General features: G+C 38.1%; 1 protein-coding gene across 1 annotated transcript in view; it reads right to left on the bottom strand.

Moving 5' to 3' along the window:
- The window catches only part of LOC100746455, a gene marked incomplete at its 5' end in the record, with an annotated part of 240,012 nt that overhangs the window by 174,830 nt on the left and 43,273 nt on the right, over positions 1-21,909 (bottom strand). The gene's annotated exons all lie outside the window — the stretch shown is intronic.

Here is a 21,909-nt window from a genome sequence, read left to right as displayed (position 1 = left end):
AGGAGAAGCAAACGGGGAGGAGAGGCGAAGAGGTTGGCGGGACAGGCACTGTCAGAGATTCCAGGGAATGACAAAGTCTCGAGACGATCGTTAAATCCATTCGTAACTCGAGGAACTGGTCGCTTTGACTGATGGGAGACGTCGCGGTTAGAACAAATCACTTTTGTCGCTAATGCCTTAGATGTTGCTCTCGCGTCTCCTTCGAAACGCTGCGCCGTGTTTCTATCGGGCAAACCATCGGCTTTGAAACGACGTGCACCCTCGCGTAAAAGCAGAATCGTATACTTGCGTTTGATAATGTTTTTTAAAGTTAATGTTCTACTGATATGTATATAATTTCGATACGAAGCAGTGACGTTTATTGACAGAGTGATAATCGGTATTCTACTGCTGTATTTGTTGTAAAATCGTTGTATTTGAAACGATTTAGAAATTAATGACGGTATGAGCAATCGTGTACGGAAGCTATAAATGATAACATACCTAAACCTAATCGAGAGACGACGTGTACTGTGATATAGAAAGATGAAGTTTTCTGTATGATGAAAATATTGAAAATTATTTACGTATTATAAATGTTCTAATTTATAATTTGTTAGCAAAGTGACGATTGATCTACGTTTTTCATACCGATTTCAAGATTTAAGAAGATTCCTCAATAACTAGAGGCATAAATATAAATCGCATCAAACAATACACAATCGTTCGACACCTAATCGAACTTCCTTCTATTACCAATTACATCTAACTCCGCAAAATATTACGCAAAACGCACCATTAAAGCCTCATGACCTTACGCACCCCATGTTCAATCTTCCCCACGAGTAACCCACCTCTCTGAACCAACTATTTCGTTTTATTACTAAACTCCACGTCAGAAGCATGTTCGTAGCTTTACAAGCTACTTACCATCGAACTTCCAAACGCGAACATTTCTTCCCAAAGAGTTTTGCCTAACGTCCAATTCATCGTGTCTAACTCCAATAAAACGGGCCTAATGAATACATCGTTCCATGAAACGATCCATGACTGCTACAGCCTATCGCCACTTGTTGCTAGCACATGACTCGAATGCCACTTCCGCCACGAGAAACCGCGATCTCGCATCTCTAACTGTGCGTCCAGCAATGTCCGTTGAACACCTCTCTTCGCGTGTCTCATCAACTCTGTAGAATTCTTCGGGCGTGTTTGGCTTGTGGCCAAAACGCTGACTAACCGCTATACTCTGGTCAATTATACGTATTGTTATCTTGGCAGAAATCGTCGGGTATTTTTGGATAATTAGGCTCAGCTGCTGACACGACGTGGATGATATGTAGTGGCAGGCACGAGCTTACGTCATGATTCTCAGAACAATTTTATGGAAACTTCAGTAGAAACAGAGCGATTGTGTTGGTTGAGTCTTCTCGTGGCAAACTAACCAACACATCCACGTCTGGGAATTTAGATTGCGGATGATAGTCATCGCGGATTGCCAGGTGATTTTCGGTGTTAATGGACCGGTTCGAGACGCTTTTATCGCGACACGTCGTGTTCTTCATCCAAGGTGGTTTATTAACATTTTAACAGCGGGTCACGCCGCGCCAGTTGGCGTGCTGCTAATAATATGATTTGACCAATGTTAAATAACAGATATACGAGTCTATTAGAAGCCAGACTGATCGACTTCACCTTTCGATAATTTTTTACTTTCATTGCATGTCTATAGGATTATATTCTCAAGAAGAAAACTTCCATGAGTTTATTTATTGCGAGAGGATGACATTTATTTCTGATATATTTAAAAGTTCTAGAATTAAGAAAACGTTCTGGAAAGAATTTTGCTTTTAAAAGTGACAACCGACAATTCTGCTAAATTCAGAGAATATTCATTTTACAACGTTGCTGTACAAACGTCTGTAATTCATTTCCTCGTAGTGTTTAACTCCTTCTCATAAGTATTTCCTCGAAAGTTCAGCATGATTCACGGAAACACATCTCTTGTCCCTTAAATGTACCATAACTTTACATTGCAGTCCTACGTGAAACTCATCCTTCTTGAATTTCACCCCTTCAGAGATAATTGCCGCTGGCATAAGTGGTCTCTTAACAGCACTACGTGTCATCACATCGCGAACAAACTTCCTACCTCGCGTCACATAATTCATATATTGTGTTACCACATTCGTTGCACGTCAAAAAATTCAGTTATACGTACATAACGAATGGCAAAAAACGCGGCGAATGACGAAACTTCTATTTCGTTCGTTTAGATTACTATTATAAGACGATTAAACAGAATATTCTACAATCATAGAATTAAAAAGCAATAGAAACAAGTGTCCATTTCTATTAGGTCGGTTTTAATCCTCGCACATGTAAGTACGATATAATTCGTCCCCAATAAAAATGCAACGAAAACCGAAACCATAAAACCGAATCGGTTCTCAAATAGATAAACAAAATATTATAATCAAGAGATTGACAATCCAATTCGCGTTCCACAGTGAACGATTTAATTTAACTTTTCAACTTCCAACAATCACTTCCAAAACTCCAATCTCTATCTACCCTAACTAATCTTCCATCACCAACAACGTTATGTACGATACTCACATACCTTCTCATACCATGCTCATCTCAACCTTCAACCAACAGAAACTCCTGGCTCGTATACTTTCTACTTGATCTTGATCTGCAAGATCGGCCATCACGAGGAATCGGTTGTTGCACGGTTGGCTGGCTCTAGATGGTTTTTCGCGGCAGCATACGGCGCCGACAGGTCAGAACGAAGAAAGACAGAGAGAGAAATAGGGAAGGAGTGGATAACAGGCGGGCTAACCGGCTCAGAGAATCGCGAGGAACGCAAGCTACGTGGTGTGCAGGCCAGACCTGGCCTGAATCCTCTGCGCTTGGCGTGAAAGGCTGTTAGCATAGGAATGGTTCAGCTTCGAGTGGAGTGGTCCATTGTCGGGTCAGCCGTTCGTAGAAGTGCCATCGGCCTCCGAGTGTCGTATATACTCACGGAGAAAGAACACCTAGCTCACCCTCTGGCCGTCGTATCGAGAGAACGGGACAACAATAGACGAGAGGAGCACGGTGTCCCGGCCGACTACTGGATTCTCCTTGTTACACAACCGTCCCGCCATTGTCCCAGCTGTTTGCGCTTTGCCGCGCCCGTGCGCGACGCCTCGGCTCGTTGCTCCAACCCGCCCACGCTTCTTTCAACGACCACTCGTGAAATGGTTATCCGCTATGGTTTAGAAGTCGCAGGGAATATCTCTCTGTTAAACGACACGATTCTTTTCCCTTTTTTAGCTTCCTTTCCGTTTCCTCCTTCTTTTCTTCTTTTTCTTTCTTTCTTTTTTTTTTTTTTTTTTTTATTGTGTCGATGTGCTTGAATTGTGGACTCTGGAAAATCGTCTTCTGAACGCGTAGGATGTCTGTAATGGAATGGTTGGGTTGTTGCAAGAGTAAGGTAAGTGTAGCACGAGAAAGTTTTCAGTCAAGTTGACAGAGTATATGGAAGTGACGATTCGAAGGGCGATTCGAATTTAACGCAGTGAAATTGCATTAGTTGTGGATCTTAATATCGAGTATTATAGAGTATTATAAATTTTGCTAACTCGTCCTATGTCAGAACAAATAATCTTCGCACGAAATTTACTTTTGTATCGCAAAACTCGATATATTACTTAACTTCGTGCAAATCCTATCAATCATTTACCAACAAAATTTCCAATACATTATCATAATACGTAAACCATCCAAAAGAATAACGCATACGGTTGATAGAGCTGGGGCGAAATAATTATCGTCTGTTATCACTTACTCATCAGCAGTAAAAATAAACGAAACGGTCAATTAGAAAGACGGGTTGGCTGAAGGGTGCGTAGAACAAACGAGCGTCTTCTATCTTAGCGATTCGACGATAAAATTGTTTTTCCGGTGCCGGTGGACAGTGAGAAACGCGTGCTAAGTGGCCAGATGTCTATCACGGTCCAAGGCTGCTGCCGTGTTAGCGTTGCGTGAAACTCGGTCGGGCGTTTATCTTCGTTTCCTCGGAAGAATTCTTCGTAGCTGCATAATAAACTGTCTCTCTGTGCGCGCTTCTGTTTCCATCTTTTTCCATTGCCTCGTAAACACGGCAAATAAAACAATAATATTATGGAGCCGAGCCAAGCGAAACTGCCTCGCCACTCTGTTCTTTTCTACGTTTCTTCTCCTCCTCCATCTGTGTCTGCTATACTCTTCCGCTTCGTTTCCTAGTGCGCATTCCACGTACCACGCACCCAGCTTTATTATCGAATAATTTTGGAAATCAGCCAACGCGGAATATTATGTTAACTAGTACCGTCTCCTTCTTTTCGTCGTATTTGGCGTCTTTAGTGGTTCGATTGTAGATGAGGGACAACTAGGATTTCTTAGATTTCATGTTTATGAGTGATTTTGAACGACGTTGGTGATGGAATTGGCGTTTCTGATAAACTCAAGTTTCAGATAAATTGTTAAATGTTTAGAATGTCGATCGTGTTATGGAATTTGGACCTTGTCGCTGGAATTTTTCCTAGTTCCGAAGATGGTTGCAAAACGATCGAAAATACTTGACACGTTCCACGAGAAAATCATGTAGTTTGAGAATATATTATGTTACGATTCTGATCATAAAATCTTACGATTATGGTAATCCTAATTTGCGAACGAATATTCTCTGCAACGTGATAGAGACTGAATTATATTTTCTAAAAACTCGAAGTGGTTTTCCTTTCGATATGAAAAAGAAGAGTGTTTTCAACGCATGTTTTCCCATTGTACATTATCTATTCGATACAAATAAATCGCGGATAATAATTTCTCTTTTATTACATTCATGCATAGCATTACTCTGCTGTCGATGAACTCCTTGTTAATGTATTAACGAATAATCGAATGTATTCGATTAATGTGTTTAAAAATATATGATTCCATTTATGAAACAACAGATTTAATGTTCATACATTCTCTACACTCGCAACAAAATTAACGATATTAAATTATGTTTCCCTTGAAATTATTCGACCTTCGTATGAAACATTTTTCAATATCATTGATAGCTTTCAAAATATCTACATATATAATAATATAAATAATGTAAAATACTAGAAAATACCAAAATATTACTGACACAGACTTATCACATACAGACCAATATTTGAAATAAATCGAAAAAATTTCAAGCCATATATCAAGCACAATCATGGAACGCGTAATCTGAAAATCGATGAATTCAGGAAGTTCATACATAATAAAGGATGGTTGTGAAATATACGTAACGTAGAAAGCGAATAGAAGGTCGATTGCATCCTCCACCTCCGGAAAAAGCCGGGGTATCCATCTATCGACAAGTGTGGCTCGTCTTCACTGGAACTTGCCTATCGATCACTTTGTCTGCCCTATCGTCGTGTTCTACTACTGCGACACTCGCTACCCTCAGCCCTATCGCGGTTGCTATCTTTCCCGGTGCCAGCATCGCTATAACCAGTGCAGACAGATACCGTCCTGGCTCGTATGTCACTATTACCAACGCCATTTCTCTTTTTGACTCTCCTTGCACCTAGTCCGCCTCTTTCGACCGCTATCGAACAGCCAGACAAACCGGGTAATTCTGTTTTTCCTTCGTGAACCGACCGACTCGAATAGATCAAAGTGCTATCGACGAGCGTAATGTAATGTGTAACGAGAGGAGAGGTGAAGCGAGGAGAACGGAGAGGGCTCGTCTAGGCTGAAAGAAATCGGTTCTGAGCGTTTTGATAACAGGTAGTAGGCAATATCGGTGGTACCTACTAAATTACTTCGATATCAAATTGTACTACCAAATTTATCGAAATGACGTATTTTATATGTTGCTTTTGTATAATTACCAAAAATACGTAGGTATTTTGTCAAAAAATAATTGTAAAAAGTTGCGACAGAATTTCAGTTTCGAACTTTCAAGATTTTAGCCTTTTTACAATGGAAATTGAAGTTTTGTAAATTTTGTAAATTCGAGTTCCGCGTAATTAAATATTTCGATCTTCTAACGAATTGGCTGACAGAAGAAATACTTGCGTGAACTTTTCAAATATTTTATGCCTCGCTCTTCCAAATTTTCCACTTTCCAATCTTTTACGATGGAAATTATAATATTGCAAATCTTGCATACTCGAATCTTCAAATTTCTTGCGTTCTATTTTTCTAAATTTTTCAAATTCTGGTTATCTATCAACATTAAAATATACAGATATATATCAGAATATAGATTTAAAAATATCGGCAACACAAATACTGTCGCGTATCTAAAATCAAACAATGCGAATTCTTCCATTTGTTTTAAACAGGCAACGTTTACTAGCAATGATTTAACTCTTGTCAGGATTATGGCATAGCGACAAAACGTGCACGCGAAATAGAAAATTACTTATAGCTATGTTGCAAGAAAGACGGAAAGCTGAAACAAAAGAGAGATAATCGAATAAAACTTCAATTTAATGAGATTCTTAATGTATCGCGAGAGCAACAGTATTTTCGTGGAATTTGCTTTAAAATCCAACTTTGAGGGAAAAGAAAGGGGGAAAAAAGAGAAAATCGTTAGAAAAAACATTATCATCCGCGGAGTTTCCATTCGCGCAAGGAATTCGTTTGCGCATGCATAGATAGGGGCAACATTCGGTGCTTCAACCCCTGGGCCGTTACTTCGAGGCGAAATATTAATTATAACTTTCTTTATTAAAGAGCTGTATAGTTAACGACAATGTTTGAGTTTATTATGACAACGCCGGAAGATGATTTACTCGATCGATCCTCGACGCTGGATTTTACCAGCGTTGGTAGAGAAACTTACAGCCACCGCGAGTGGCGCCGGCGATAAATTAAACTATGGGATGATGAAAAGCTGACCGAACCACTCAGAATCCTTTGAAGTAATCATTGAAAAATTGAAGATTTCTGAAAACTTTTTCTTGGAAAAAATATTTTTAATATTTTTTGTTCAGTTTTTTAGTCTGCAAGAAGGCGCAAAGAAAAAATGTACTTTAAATAAAACAATAAAATATGACGAAGTGTACCTTCATTTTATAGACGAACATATTCTTGTTAAATTAAATAATATTAAATTAGATCCAATAATTATTGTTCTTTTTAAATGATGAATTTTTTGCAGTTGGCATAAAATTAGTTTGGACTAAGAAACGATATCAAGACTTAGTCGTAGAGCCACTATCGTACTAACATCACGTAGCAATCTCGTGTGATCAGATTAGGTTTTAATTAACAAGGAGCAGCCCAACCTGTCTTTAACTCCTAAGGGTTATGGAATCCTCGAAGTTATTTGAGAATAATGAAGAACCTTGGATGGAAAAGAGATTTAACCGGCCTTCTATGAGGTACTTTTAAAAAGAGTTTACGCCTCACTGGGTGGCCTATTTCAACCCCCGAATGTAACCCGAATTATAGTTAGAAAAGAAGTGGTTACTCAATATCAATCAAAACAATGAGATTTGTCTTCCAAATTATTAATAGTCTGCGGATTTTTATGTACCCAGTTTGTTCCAAAATTCACAGAATATTTAGATTACTTTTTTAGATTTTTTTTCTAGAAAAATTCACAGAATATCTCTTCGGTTATAAAATTAGAAATTCGCGTAAAAAAGCGATCTAATTATTAATCGGGTGATTGGATCGTTTAGTCTATTTAGAATTTCCTGTTCACTGCGGAAGTAGGAAATGACTGCGACCTATTTTCGCTCGGGATGAGCTCTTTTTTTTTAAGGAGCGAAAGCCTACTTAACGGAGCGCATAAATTCCCGGAACTAGTTAGTACACGTCCCGATATCTTCCCGAAGGAGTTTACGACGAGTAATAAACTCGCAACGCCTACAGGTTCTGCAAACACGAGTCGATTTAATAGTACGGAAAGATTCTTTCCCTTCCAGAGGAATCGTGACGTTGCATCCACTGTAACAAGCAGTAAAAGGAACAAGAAAGGTTCAGAAACCGGTGTCATCGGAACACGAACGTTAAATTTTATTATCCTCCATTAGAATCGTATCAGTAGAATGAACTAGTCAGATCAGACTGATTCTACTTAAATATTTTCAAGTATTTTCGAGATAACATTTAAATTACTGTTAGAGTTACGTGCCAACTAATTAGTGCACGAAAGTTTAAAGAGCTAAGTGCTTAATTACACTTACGGTTCGGAGTCACGCGTCATTCCGCACCGACTAATTAGTGCACGCGCACAAAAATTTAAAAGCGTAATTGCTAATGCAATTTATGGAAATAAAAATAATTTCGAATTTTTTAGACTATAAAGGTGCTTGTGTTGCAAACAATGCCTGTTTCGAATAGAAGTGGACATTTTTACGAACGTGAGTCATGGAGCTTTAAATGTTAAAAGTGAAATACGTGGTTGAAATTAGAGTTTTAGGCGAGTGCGACTGATTATTCTCTACGAATACTTACGAAATTTACCAGAAACAATGAATACGTAATAATTACATAGGATGTCTAAACGTATATGTAATATTCTCAAAGAAATTAAAAAAATGTTATTTTTGTATAAAATAGAAAAATAAAACGAGCGTAATATCTCATCGAAAGGATGTCGTCGTACGAACAATACGATATGAAGGGATCAAAGATAGAATGATAAACATTTTATTATACACAACATACAACTGTCTTTAGCATTATATCTATTGGAATTTCGTGGAAGAATCAAGCTTGATCAATTCTCAGACTTCTGGCTGGCAAGGGTGGATAGTTTTCTTCTTATCCAGCAAGGACCAACTTCTCAGCAAATATATTCTGTATTCGCAACAATATTTATATATTAGAATAAATAAGTGCGTTATATTTCACTTTCTTTCTAAATACTAGATTTCGTACGCAATGATCTTACAATAAAATACAGAATAAACTAACGAGATTTAAGTTGCTGGAAGCTAAAACATTTAACTATATCATTTCTCCTTCTTAAATGAATTTTAAACACGACGATGTCACGATAAAATACAAAACGAGCTAATAAAATTTCAAGCTTCCATAAAGATAACATATTTCGTTTCATTTTACTTCCTTTCGCCAATAAATACTAAAACCTTTACCTTTCTGCTAAAGATAGCTACTAGATTCTAAATGGCACAAAATTCTTCGCAATAAAAAAGAAAAAGGTGAAATAGCCAAAGAAAAAAGAAAAGGTGGCGAAGAATTCGAAAACGATGTCACCAGAGCGCGATCGTTAAATTGCTCTGTTTTCCCGGTGGCAGGCGAAGTTTTCTCTATTAATATAGCCGATTGACGGCGGCGAAACGAGCGACACCGAGTTGGAAAAAGGGAGCAATGACGGGAGGACAATCGAGAGAAAGAATGAAAATACATTGGCGCGTGGCCGTGCAGTTGCAGCCGTGGAGACGGCCACGGGTAATTGAGTCGCGCGAATCGCCGAGAATTGATTACGTAGCCACGTATCTGTCTCTCTTCTTTTTCTTCTGTCCTCATCTTTCTGTCCTTTTTCCTTGAACGTGGATCTCGATGGGAAAATGGAAGCCTATCTCGTTTGCTTTTTCTCTCTGTCCATCCAGTTGCCGGTGCACACTGTCTCCGCAAATCTTTGTGACATTTTCATTAACCCGCTACAGAGAATGCTCGAAGAACGACTGCGTGAAAGAGGATAAAAGGAGAAGAAAGACGACAGAGATAGAGCGGGTTAAAAGGAAAAAAGGGAAAGCTGCAAACTCCCGCATAGAATAATTAAATACGCTCTCGCGGAAATTCATATTTACACTCGAATCCATTATACGTGGCAGCTTCCACGCTTCTCTCCCTTTCGCCCCTTTCTCCGCTACAGCTTTTCGAAGCTTCCGCGCGCGCCATATCTCGCGGTCAACGTCTTCGTTTGTTCTCTCGCTCTACGTTACCGTTCGCTCGCACGACTGTAATTGGAACACGGCCGCGGAAAACGGGACGACATCAGCCGCGACTCCTTTAAAATTAACCATATACCGTTTATATCTCGGAACGAGCCGAGTAATGGCCGTCTAAACGGCCGGCTGAAAAGCAGACCTGTTGAAACACCAGTGTACCACTGCGCGAGAGACATCGTGTTCGTTTGTTTGCCGAAACTAATACGATGCGATGGATGTTAATTATTTCGTGGAAAAACGACGCGGTGCAACGCAACGGCGGACCTGAGTGCGTTTAGCGAATGTGAAAACAGAGAGAAACGTCCAACACCTTGGAAACTGTTTAGAATGAAGAAATAAACGAACGTCCACTCCCCAAAAGAAGGAAGAAAGATATGACACGTACATTCTCGTGGGTATTCGTATTTTAGTAATTAAAAAGAAATATTGTAATACAAGATAGCTGAAAGTGGAAAGAATATTCCAGGTCCAAAGATATGCTTGATGAAGTATTGTAGAAATCAAATATACGTATGTTAAGGTAAACAATATTTTAATATCTTTAATATTGTACCATCTCTATAAGTAATATATTTAAAGTGACGAAGAAGTTCAAGAAATGCGCGTTTAATTAAAATTAAATAAAAGGACAATTTTGATTGTATGAACTCAATCGATTATGTGGTGAATTTTGAAACTGCCCTGCTGTAAAAAATGGATACGTAGATTTTTAACGAATCAGAGAAACAAATGAATCGTTCTTAGAAATATTTGGAAATTACAAAGTAAAATGGCAAGATAATAAACGTGTTTGCATGCATAAAATTATTTTGGAAATATTTAGGATAAATGAACGGAAGAATACATTAAAACGAGTAGACCAACAGGCACTCTCATTTCGGAATGCTCTGTAGAAATGTTTGAGAATTGCGAAATAGAATAAAATACATGGAATACCTGATGAATTTTCTTGTGCTAGCAAATATTCGTTAAAAGTATTTGAGAACTGCGAACTGAGATAAAATGTATAAGAGGTATTTAATAAATTCGACCATTCGCGAATTTATCTTGAAAATAGTAAGGGAGTAAATTAAAACAGGTACAGTATCTAGGAAATACCAAGATGTATTTGGATATGTTTTGTATAAATATTCAGAATAAAATACGTAAAAGGTATTTCTATTCGACATTCTCTTCGAAAACATCTAAACTTAAGAAGAAATTTAATAATTATTATTAATTATCTAATAAAAAAAGAAATACTAGAAAATTAGAAGCAACGCAAAGTCTTTCTTGGAAATATTGGAGAGAGTTGAAAGAAAATGACTGAATCGAAACGTATGCTCATTGTTATAAAGTCTCGTATTTTTGTTTCAGCGGTTACTCCGCGTGTTTCTGATTTTTGAAATGTTCGAAATATGAAAGAAGTATCATGCGAGGAATTTCTTTGAAATTCAATGCCTAGGAAAAGTGCATTTTACAGTAACCTACGAAAGAAACTCAATTTAACGCGTTCGTCGGTCAAATTGACACAGCTCTTTTTAATAAAACGTCGCAACGAATTCAACATAATATTACGAGAATCTCAAGAATACCATAATGAGAGAATGGTACTTCATAAGGGAAAGAATTTAATGTAGCTCCGGTAGCTACGTACGCGTAATATGAATCTAAAACGCGAAATATATGTGTATAACTTGTGCGACAAGTGGAACGCATTTTATGTGATTTAATTTCCTTTCTCTGGTTTCTTCAACCGTGTGCAGGATTCGCGTTCTTTCGAGTTCCAAACGTTGACGGTGAGCTAACGCGAGATATTTATGTTATCCAAATGCAACAATTACGGTGCTAAGCTAATTATACACGAAGCATGCGAGGATATTCCAATTTTACGTGAAACGAAGGAAATATTCGACAAAGTCGTTTAATAAATAGAAAATAAATAACTAAAGAAGCAAAATATCCAACAACACGAGTAAGGTAGAATAAAATAAATTTACTACAATATCATTTATTATAAAATCGACAAATTAGAAGTTTTAATTCTTACTGTAAAAGTAATCCGATTTCTTTGGATTTACGCGAAATTCCACAATTTATAAATCATTACCACCCTAAATTTGTTGCTAGAAATATAAATACAGCGACTATTGTAGCCTGTAAAAGACACACGTTAAATTGCACTGAAATACTTCGGAATAATTGCTTCACGCATATCAGATAATTACGCCACTCGAGTCTATGACCTTATTAATGTCATTCGCGAATATTCAGGGACTATTCCTGAATCGATATCGAGAACGATTTCGAGGACAATTCGCGAGATTCTATGCACTTCTCCGTAAAGTGCATTTCAAACGATATTACCACCAATTCACTGTCATCATTTGCCAAATTAATACTTCATTAGTAGTTTCACAGTCATTCCGAACTTTCTCTTCAATTAAGAAACGTACTGATATTGGTTTGCCCTGCTTAATACTATTTTCAATTTAAAGTCTTTTTAATTTAAATAATATCTTCTTTCATTCTTAAGTTCCCTTTTTGAGCTGATATAAAAAACTTAATGTTCTCATTCAAATGCTTCAGCAATTTTATTATCCCTTCTTTAATCTGGATAATGATTATTCTCTTTATTCATTAGTGAAGATTTTTAAATTTAAGTAATACCTCCTTTTATTCTTAAATTCACCTTTTAAACTCTCAAGGATACTGGTGATTAATTTAAGTACCATTCCGAAGAATAAAGAAATATAATGAGTGTACATAACCACGTATAGTGCATATAGTTCTTTTCATTAGTTTCGTTTTAAATGCTACAAGAATTTTATTATTCGAAAATTTTCAACCTAAATACCATTACGTAGAAATATTTATGTAGAAACAATATTATTAGGAAAAAATGCAAAATTAGAATACGTAAAATATTATATAGAAAATAATAGAATCATTATATTGAAATATCGCAGTATTTCTAGCGATGTTATCTACAAACATTTAGGTATCGCTGATGGACATCATTTGCAATGTAATGTTCCAAAGATGTACAGTTTTGTACTGTGTAAAGCATTTTCTTGAGAATGATTATAACCACAGCTCAATATGTTCTTCTTTGACTAAGGTGTTTGTAACGATATCTCCTTTCTCAAGGAGAAAGGAGATATTGCACGAGGTGGTTTCGTGGAAGCAAATTGCAGTTTCCTATCGCACTGGAACAGCAACGCGAGAAGACACGTAATGCTTTCCATCGTTTCTTTTCTATTCCTGTGCTTTGTTCGGGCGCGCGTCGTTGAGATCGTCGAAAAGGAAGTGTGGAAATATTGAAGCCATTCGTGAATGCATTTGCCGCGTTAGATAAGCGTCGTACGAACACGAAATGTCTCTTCGTGTCTTTCGTCTAAATCGAAAACTAGAGTATCTAACATAAATCGTCGTAGAAAGCTAACTATAAAACTTGACAAATTTGTTTTAATTAAAAAATTTCAGAAATAATATTTTACGTACACGTTCGACATCTTAACTACGTTATATGTCACTTACAAATAGACAAGACTGCGAATATTATTAGCATTTCAAACATATCAAACAAGAAAACAAAATCGTAATACAAATATAAACTTCTATTTCAATCATCTGTACAAACTACGTTCACTCTGTATTAAAAATTTCTCTTTATGGTTTTGGTTGTGGTATTGAGTCATGATAATTTCATAGAATACTTCATTGCAAATTGCACCACTGTTAACACATATATGTATATACCTACACTAATACATTATATACCACAGAGAAAGCAGCAAAATCAAGCACTAAATTTGTTCTTGCACGAAACAAATATTTCTGCGCTCTACAATCCTCCGTATCAATCATTCGCAACAAAAACGAGTAGAAATCCCAGCTTTGCTCACGAAACTCACACGACACGTATCTGTGTTTCATTAAGCACGCGCACGCCACTTCGCCGCGCATATTATATTTCCGCTCGTTTAACGTCCGCGTACGTCTAATTGGAAAAAATTATTCCATTTAGCCGGCTCGTTCGATACGGACGGGACTAATAAAAATTCATCGTCGCGTACGCGCACTTTGCTAAATTGCCGCCTCTCTCACCCTTCCCTCACCCGACTCTCTCTGTTTCACCCCCTGGCGTGTGCAGGCGCGCGTGTACGCGTTCCGCGTGGCGAATGCGACGCGTCGCAACGCATAATAGAAACCATGGATGTCATAGAGAAAGCTGAAACATGGAGATAGAGGAAAAGAGAGAGAGAGAGAGAGAGATTCGTGGTCGAATTTCAGCCGTCTCGATCAATTTACTTCTCGCTCGCGGCTGCATATCAATGCAGCACGGCATCGTGCACCCGTCACAGGCGAAATCGTCCGACGAAACGCTCGTGTAATTAGGTATTCCTGCCGATGTACGTCTCGCGGGAACGTTTATGATTTAAATTCTATTAATGCGTTCACCCAGACGGATGAAAGGAACGCTGTTCTCTTCTGCAGATTTATGGATTTTTATGTTTTTCAGAGAATTCTCGTGTTGGAACGATTGGAACGCGAACCAGAAGATTCTTAAGGGTATCCTGGTGGTTCTGATTTTGATAGTTTGCTATCAGGTTTGGTATTTCAAATACATTTGGTAATATGTAACTCTTTTTGAGAAAAAATATATTTATATATTCGTAATTATGAAAAATACATTCATCAAACATATTCTATGTACATTTCAATCTGAAGAATCCAAAGCTGTTCATGTTTGTAAAACACGAAATAATATTCCTATAAATATCTACTCATTTACTCGGTCAAACTACTCGAAATTGCAATATCCTTGGTTATTGGGAAACATATATTCGTATATTCGTAACGACATAATTATCAAAGGTACATTCATCAAACGTATTCTAAATCGATCTAAAGCATTCAAAGTTTGGCGATGTCACGACGAGGATTCAACGAATATGATGGATCACCCAAGTTCTCCGGATGCTCCATTAATCCACAGTGAGAAGATACGGCTTAAAACTCGCCGCAATATTTTTCCGTGGATGTGCTGCGGGCACTGGGAAAAATCGCTCTCGTCCGGCGTAGAAAAATTAACGCCACGTTGTAACTCTCGCGATTTGTCTCGCGCGGACGTTCCAAGCGATTGTTCCGTGCCGGTTGCGATGGAACGAGCGTCGTTACCGTATCGTTTCTCGTACGGCGACGATCCAGCCGTCCGTGGAAACGCTCGTTTTCCAGAAACTTTATCGCGGACGTCCGCCGCCGGAAGAACGGCCCCCGTTGCGCTTGAAAGAGGAACGATGCTCGCAATTGCAACACCGTTTTTGAATGAATGGATCTTGCTCGCCAAATAGCATCAATGGTAAGAGGCTGGAAAAACTGTTACTTCTAGCATCCATGTAATTTCGTGAAATTCATTCTGAAAGTTTTGAGATTGCAAGAAATTGTTTGTGACAAGTGTTTGATTCACTGACAACCAGACTTGAAACTTTTGACAGCGAAGGTTTTAAATATGTATCGGTGTACTTTGAAATTGTTATTCAGATATTATGTTATTCGATGTAGTTAATTTTATATTATTTTAAGTTTCATTTATTAAAAGATCGATCTGCAACCCAACATTTCTACGGTAGGTGTGTGACTGAATGAGGTAGAACAGTATATGTGGCTTCAAACTAATGTTTATACTTCTTAATGGAAAAAAACTATGTAAGTACTAGGTGCTAGCTCGTTAGTCATGTTTAGTTTTAACGAAGCAAAGAGGCAACGGGTGATCAGAAGCCAATGGAACAAATTTTGAAAAATTATACTCGAAATACACTTGGTTTGAAACGAATAATCTAAAATTAGAAGGAACGCGAATCACGCAAACGTAAAATCCTTCCAACTTTGCAATATTTCAAACGTTGTTTATTTAATCAGTTTTCTCTTTCGATAAAATCATATTCGCTTGCACATTAAAAATATCCAATTATTTCCAATATTGAACTTTCCAAGAATTATTTACATATATGATACAGCATGTAATAATACGAAATCAAAACTTTCCCAATTATCATCCCAATTCTATAAATTTTCGCGATACCTGTTTCTGCTTATTTTACCTCTCGTCAATTGAGAATGACGAAATGATAAATTGGATCATTCAACTCCAAAACAAAATAACTTCACGATAAATCATCTATTCCCGTATAATGCACACTCCCAAAAATTATTCGCAAATCACGAGGGCATGTGGTAATTATTCGAAATTTCGAAATTACTACTTTCGTTTCTCCCGTCTTTTTTCTTTCTTTTTTTTTCTCGAATGTGCGGAATTACAATTTCCCTTCATCCAGTTTTATAAATCTTCATTTTAATTATAAGTCAACATATCGATACCAGCACGAAGAAAATTATTAATATACTTGATGAAAAATTTTTGCAAGATTACTACACCCTTTTTTAACATTATAACATAGCATGAAATTGTTGTAAAATTACATTGTTCTATATGTTCTAAAATTACCATTACAAGATTAGCAAATTCTTTTTATATATATTAGAATATAGTTCAACAAAACAGAATACTCAGTGTACACGAACATTTGAAAAGTAAGCTTAACTAATGTCGTTCTTCGCCACCATGTAGCACTCCCTTCGTACACGCTAACCAGCGACCTTACTATTGCAAATTGCCATCCGGACGTTTTTATTTGGCCATTCTCTCCCCGTGTAGAGCTCGTCCTTCCCATTCTCTCGCAACCTAATCGGCGAGAGCCGTTCCGGGCTAACGTTACGTTCCCGGATTAAATTTCTACGGGGTGCTTTTCAAGCGACCAGCGTTTCTCTCGCGCTAACACTTCTCTACGCGCCTTACATCGTTCTGGCGCACGCTACCGTAGTATTCTCTACTTGCTGACATTCTGAGCGTGTTTTACCCGTTCTTCTCGTCGTGGATGTTTAAATTTCTTCAGTGAAATAGCATTTTATGGGAGTAAAGTTGAAGCGGATGATTTTATGACGAATGCCATGAACAAAGACAAATATTTCGCTGATAGTTATTAATTAACTGTATCGTGGAATTTGTAACCTTTTCGTACATTTCGAGGTTGAAGGATAGGATGAATCATTTTAAATAACACTGGCGATAACGACGATGATAAATATAAAGAAAAATGACAAATTACGAAAATTACTGTGCCTAGCGAATTTTCAAGAAAGATTTGGATAGTTGATACATCAAGACCATAAAGACACGTCGTAACGTCTCTGATCTTTAGAATGTTGAATTACATCTGTAGAATGTCTTGTCCTTTGTTGTATGAAACAGCTAAGATCGTCAAACTTCCTCAAACTCTCCTTAAAAATACAAAATACGTTCTACCTTCTAAAAATATTCTCTAAAAAAGAAAATTTTCATCGACGAAAGTGATGTTATTTCATTTCAAAGAATTTCAAGAAACTGAAAGTCTTCCAGACACGAGTTCCATTCGACTATAACGCGTCAAATCATGCTCCTTTTTAAAAAGGGAATCTACGGTATGTCCGTTCACGGATCCACGCGTACAGCGAGTAAGAAGAACCGAGAGAGAAAGGAAGTCAGCTAGGCGGCACTTATTTCAATACTCCGCCACTTTTAGCCCGGAAGCGATGTAGTAGTGACAATTCGCGTGGCTTTGAGGGCGCTGTCGGATACCTGCCACTCGCTTTTGCCACGATTATTAAAATGCACTTCATCCAACCTCCGTCTCTTATCTCGGTCCTTTTCTTATATCCAGCAGACTGGTTTTGCTCTTCCTTTGCACGTCCCCTTTACCCTTTCTCCTGCCGCTGTTCCTTCTCCTAACCGCGGAGTCGGCAGTTCTTTCAGCTATTTACTCGTTACACCAGGACCACGGGAAAAAAGGTAGAATCCCTTGGCGAAAGCATGTGACGCGGCTACGAGAATAGACGGTAGGAAAGAGAGGAGAAAACTACTACAGGCTGCACTTTCCGTGAGCTTGCTCTTCTTTCTCCCATTCCACCGCCACGTTTCGTCGTACATTGTAAAGGACACTTTCAATTTAAGTTCGTCTTTCGCGAGCTTTTCGCCAGACTTGTCCCGGAACGATCAAAGAAAGCCCTTTTCTGTATTGATTAACTCTATGGTCTTACAAGGATGAACCGCTGTGGGATTCTCCGCGCTCTACGTCGTTGAATCTCGAAGCCGGAAAATTGATACGGTATCCGCGTTGCAATCAGCACAGGCTAACGTGATACGGGGCTAATTGTTTCGGGGATGAATTATTTGAACAGTAAGAGAAATATAGAGAACAGTGTTGTTCGAAGTAAATTGTGGATAGATAGACAGCTAAAGGATAGAAAAAAAGGGCCTGTTAAGAATTCTATCCAGGAATATTGTATACAGAAAATAAAAATTTTGGTTTATTTCAAGGAAAAGAAATATCGTAACTCTTGACTGAATTTAACTTTCAATAAACAATATCGATCGGTCGATGGTGCGTTAAGTATTACTAGCAAACTGTGGAAAATTCTTACTCTGAAATAAATTTCATAAAAAAATCCTGTATTTCTATACGAAATTCTGTATTTTATAAATTTTTTTAATAAACGAAATTTATATAGTCTTCGAGAAACCTATGCGATTGACACATGGTCGGCATTTCCGCCTATAAAACGAAATAATTCCAACGGCCCATTTGCTCCATCCTTGGTGGAATTATTAATTTCATTCTCACACCAAAGGGAACAATATATTACGAGTTGCATATATTATTTCGTTGCCAGTGCATTTCATAATATTTATCGTCACGAAGAATAGTACGTGTTTTCAGCAGGCTATTTTTTATTTCTCCCTCACTTTCTCGACCGTGGAAAAATAACGATCCGAGTGTGCGTAATGCGATCGCAAGTATGGCGATGATGTACGGGCGCACGTCTATAAATTCCAGCCCCGTCGAAAAATATTTTATACATTAACAGACGACGAACTGCAGCATCAAAGCTGAAAAACACGCGCGCTCAGTTATTTTTATCAATCATATGCGATTTTCCATATGACACGTGATTTTTTATGCCGAGCCCCTTTTTCTCTTTAAACAACCAAAATTACAAGTTTCATGTGTCAACGACATCGAAGCCTGGCCCTAAAACAGGCTCCAGTGTATAGCGCAAACATCGACGAGCATATTTTTTCGTAACCTTTTATACAGCCAGGACATTTGCAAGGTTTCATTTGATAAAATATCGAGCGTTTGACATAATCGACAAATTTACGTTGCTTCGACATAAAATTAAAACATTGACAGGGGCGAGCGAACTATCGCAACAAATTTAAACAATCGACGCAATCGTAGCTGGGCTCGAGGGCGAAGGCGTTTTCCACGTTGAAAAAAAAAACGGCGATAAAAGTTAATAAATGTCACGTGATCGACGGGAAACCAATACGTAAAGCAGACTCGCGAACGGTGCCCGGAAATACGACTATACGTCTACCTCTCTCTGTATTGGTATATAGATATTATGTACACGTATATACGCGTACTCCAAAGTATTCGATATCCAATAACTCGCTTCATAATTACAAATCGATACTTCGAAGCTCGCTCTCTGGAATAAAGTCTCCGCATCAACCCCTTCTCCACCCCCGATTTCCTTTATTACAAATTTACTCGTTCCAGGGTAATTCCGCTGGAAGAAACTTAACTGACCGAGCCATTGTGACACACGGCCGTTTCCACCGTTGTAATTCGACCAAATATTCCAACGGGCGTAGGCAAATTTTATATCGTAACGTGTGCTGGTAATAACGATACGTTCGTGAGAAATGAATGCCTATATTGGAAGAAAAAAGGAGGTCTCGCAGAATGGTTAATCGATAGCCGACGTGAAAGCAAGTTTCCAGAAGCGATTATGGAAAACGTGATCCTTTCGAATTTTTTTTTTGTTTGTATAAGAGAAAAATTTGAGTTATAATAAGAATTATAGAAAAATATATACAGAATAATTTCCAGATGAAAAAGGATTTTCTTCTAAAGATTCGACTATAATAACTTTTGAAATAATCCTTTTTATTTTAATATCCCCTAACAAACTCTAAATATTTACTAGAATTATTTATTAACAACTGTCAATCAATTCCTATACCAATCGTCGATTTTATTTCACCCGCCACTGTTCTATCAATCGATTCTCAATTTCCGATTTTCCATAATGCCATTCTTTTATTAAATCTTTCTTTCCACGTTTAAAATCCTTTCTGCGAGCTAGTCTACACTTTCCACCGACGAACAAATGAAAACAGAGCCCCACAAAACCAGCTTACGCCTATACCATCCATTCTTTTCTCATTCCATTCTTCCCACACCAGCAAAGAACTTTCGTTTAAAAATCCGTACGATCGTATTCGAGCGTGTGTGTGTACGCGCATGCGTATGTATGTATGATGCCGCGCACACATTCATAGCTAACACCTGTGCCTGTGGACGGCTCGTTGGATGTCGGAGACGGTGAAATCGTATTACTAGTGCATTGTGGGAGCTGAATAGCCCGCATTAGAGCCAACGAGGTTGTACCATCGACCTTCCTCTCCCGTTTCCCACTCTCTCTCTCTCTGTCTCTCTCTCTTTCTTTCTCTGTTGATCCCACTCACACTTTCCACGATCTCTTCGTATCATTACGCCGACATCGCCTCCTTCCTCTTCAACCTTCTCCGGCGTTCCTTCCGTCCTCCCTGGAACCCCTGCATTCCGACACCCACGACTACCTTGTTCACGAACGAGCATTCTACGACGCTGTTTACGAACGAGAAGCGAGATAGGAAACGCGAGGCTAGGAGAATTCCGGAAGTTTATGGATTACGAGGCGAATTAACGCTCGGAAGATCGTACAAGCTTCGACTCAATCGATAAAAGAAAGGACTATGTCCAAGTAGTGTTTGATTGTTGAAATTCATTAAACTGCGGATGTTTATGCTAATTCATATTTTTGAAAATATTAGTAAGAAATGATATCTACGCTTGTTTCGTCCGATAAGATTTATAACACATTCCATGCGTTTTTCATCGTTGAATTTCATATATTAGGTTATCCGAAAAGTGTCTTTCTTTCGCAAATGTGTTTTTCGCAACAATGCACCTTCATACAAACGTGAAACCAAGTCTGTGAAATGTCACGGTGTTTATCTCAACAGAACGAAATGGATCGTACGTAATTCGACAAAATAATATAAAACAAAAAACGTTGTACGTCTATTATTTCCTCATAAAACGAAAGAAACTTTTCGGATTACTTAATAAATGCGCGAACATTCGCAAGTAGAAATAAAGTGTTGGGATGATAAACGATATAAATATTAAAAATAAGTTACACTAATTCCTTTCGTCTCCTAGACAACAGTAAATGCAAACTGATGGGCAAATACAAATAAAAATTAACTAATCCAAAAGATTGTTTGCCATTAATTTCTTTTCCAAGGATGATCTTAATAAAAGATATATAATCAATTTTGTCAAAAGCTTGAGTAAATTCTAGAAGAAAAACTGGCTGATTCTAGTATTAGCTACTTGATCTTCGTCAGCCAACAAAAATTTCCCAAATTTGTAAGAGCAAATCCACAAAAATCAAAACCAAAACGTTCAACCCTATTCGATCGACCCTATTCGTCAATGATAGAAATCTCCAACGATCGTTACTTGCTCTTCTTCCCATCGAAACGCAAAAACTAAAACCCAAGGTCCCTCCATTCACCGCGGTAGAACTCGTTAAACACGTCGCTAAAACGCGAACCGCGTCGCTGAAAATTTCTATGTTCGAAAGTTGGGCCACGCAAACGCGAGACCGTGCTCTCACCCGCAACCCGTTTCGCCGCTCGTACTCGTTTACCACTCTTGTTCGAAGTTCATCTATTAGCGACGAGGCGGCATAGAGGCATAGACGCGAGAACCGAACTTTCTCCGAAATACTCGCTCCATTCGTCGTAACAATCTCGGCCGGCTCCTAGCGACGCGACAGCTGCGTCGAT

This window comes from Bombus impatiens, unplaced genomic scaffold (genome assembly GCF_000188095.3).
Source record: "Bombus impatiens unplaced genomic scaffold, BIMP_2.2 scf_0318, whole genome shotgun sequence".
Classification (NCBI taxonomy): Eukaryota; Metazoa; Arthropoda; class Insecta; order Hymenoptera; family Apidae; genus Bombus; species Bombus impatiens.
Note: the sequence above shows the minus strand (reverse complement) of the source record. Positions and strands in the feature narration are given on the sequence as shown.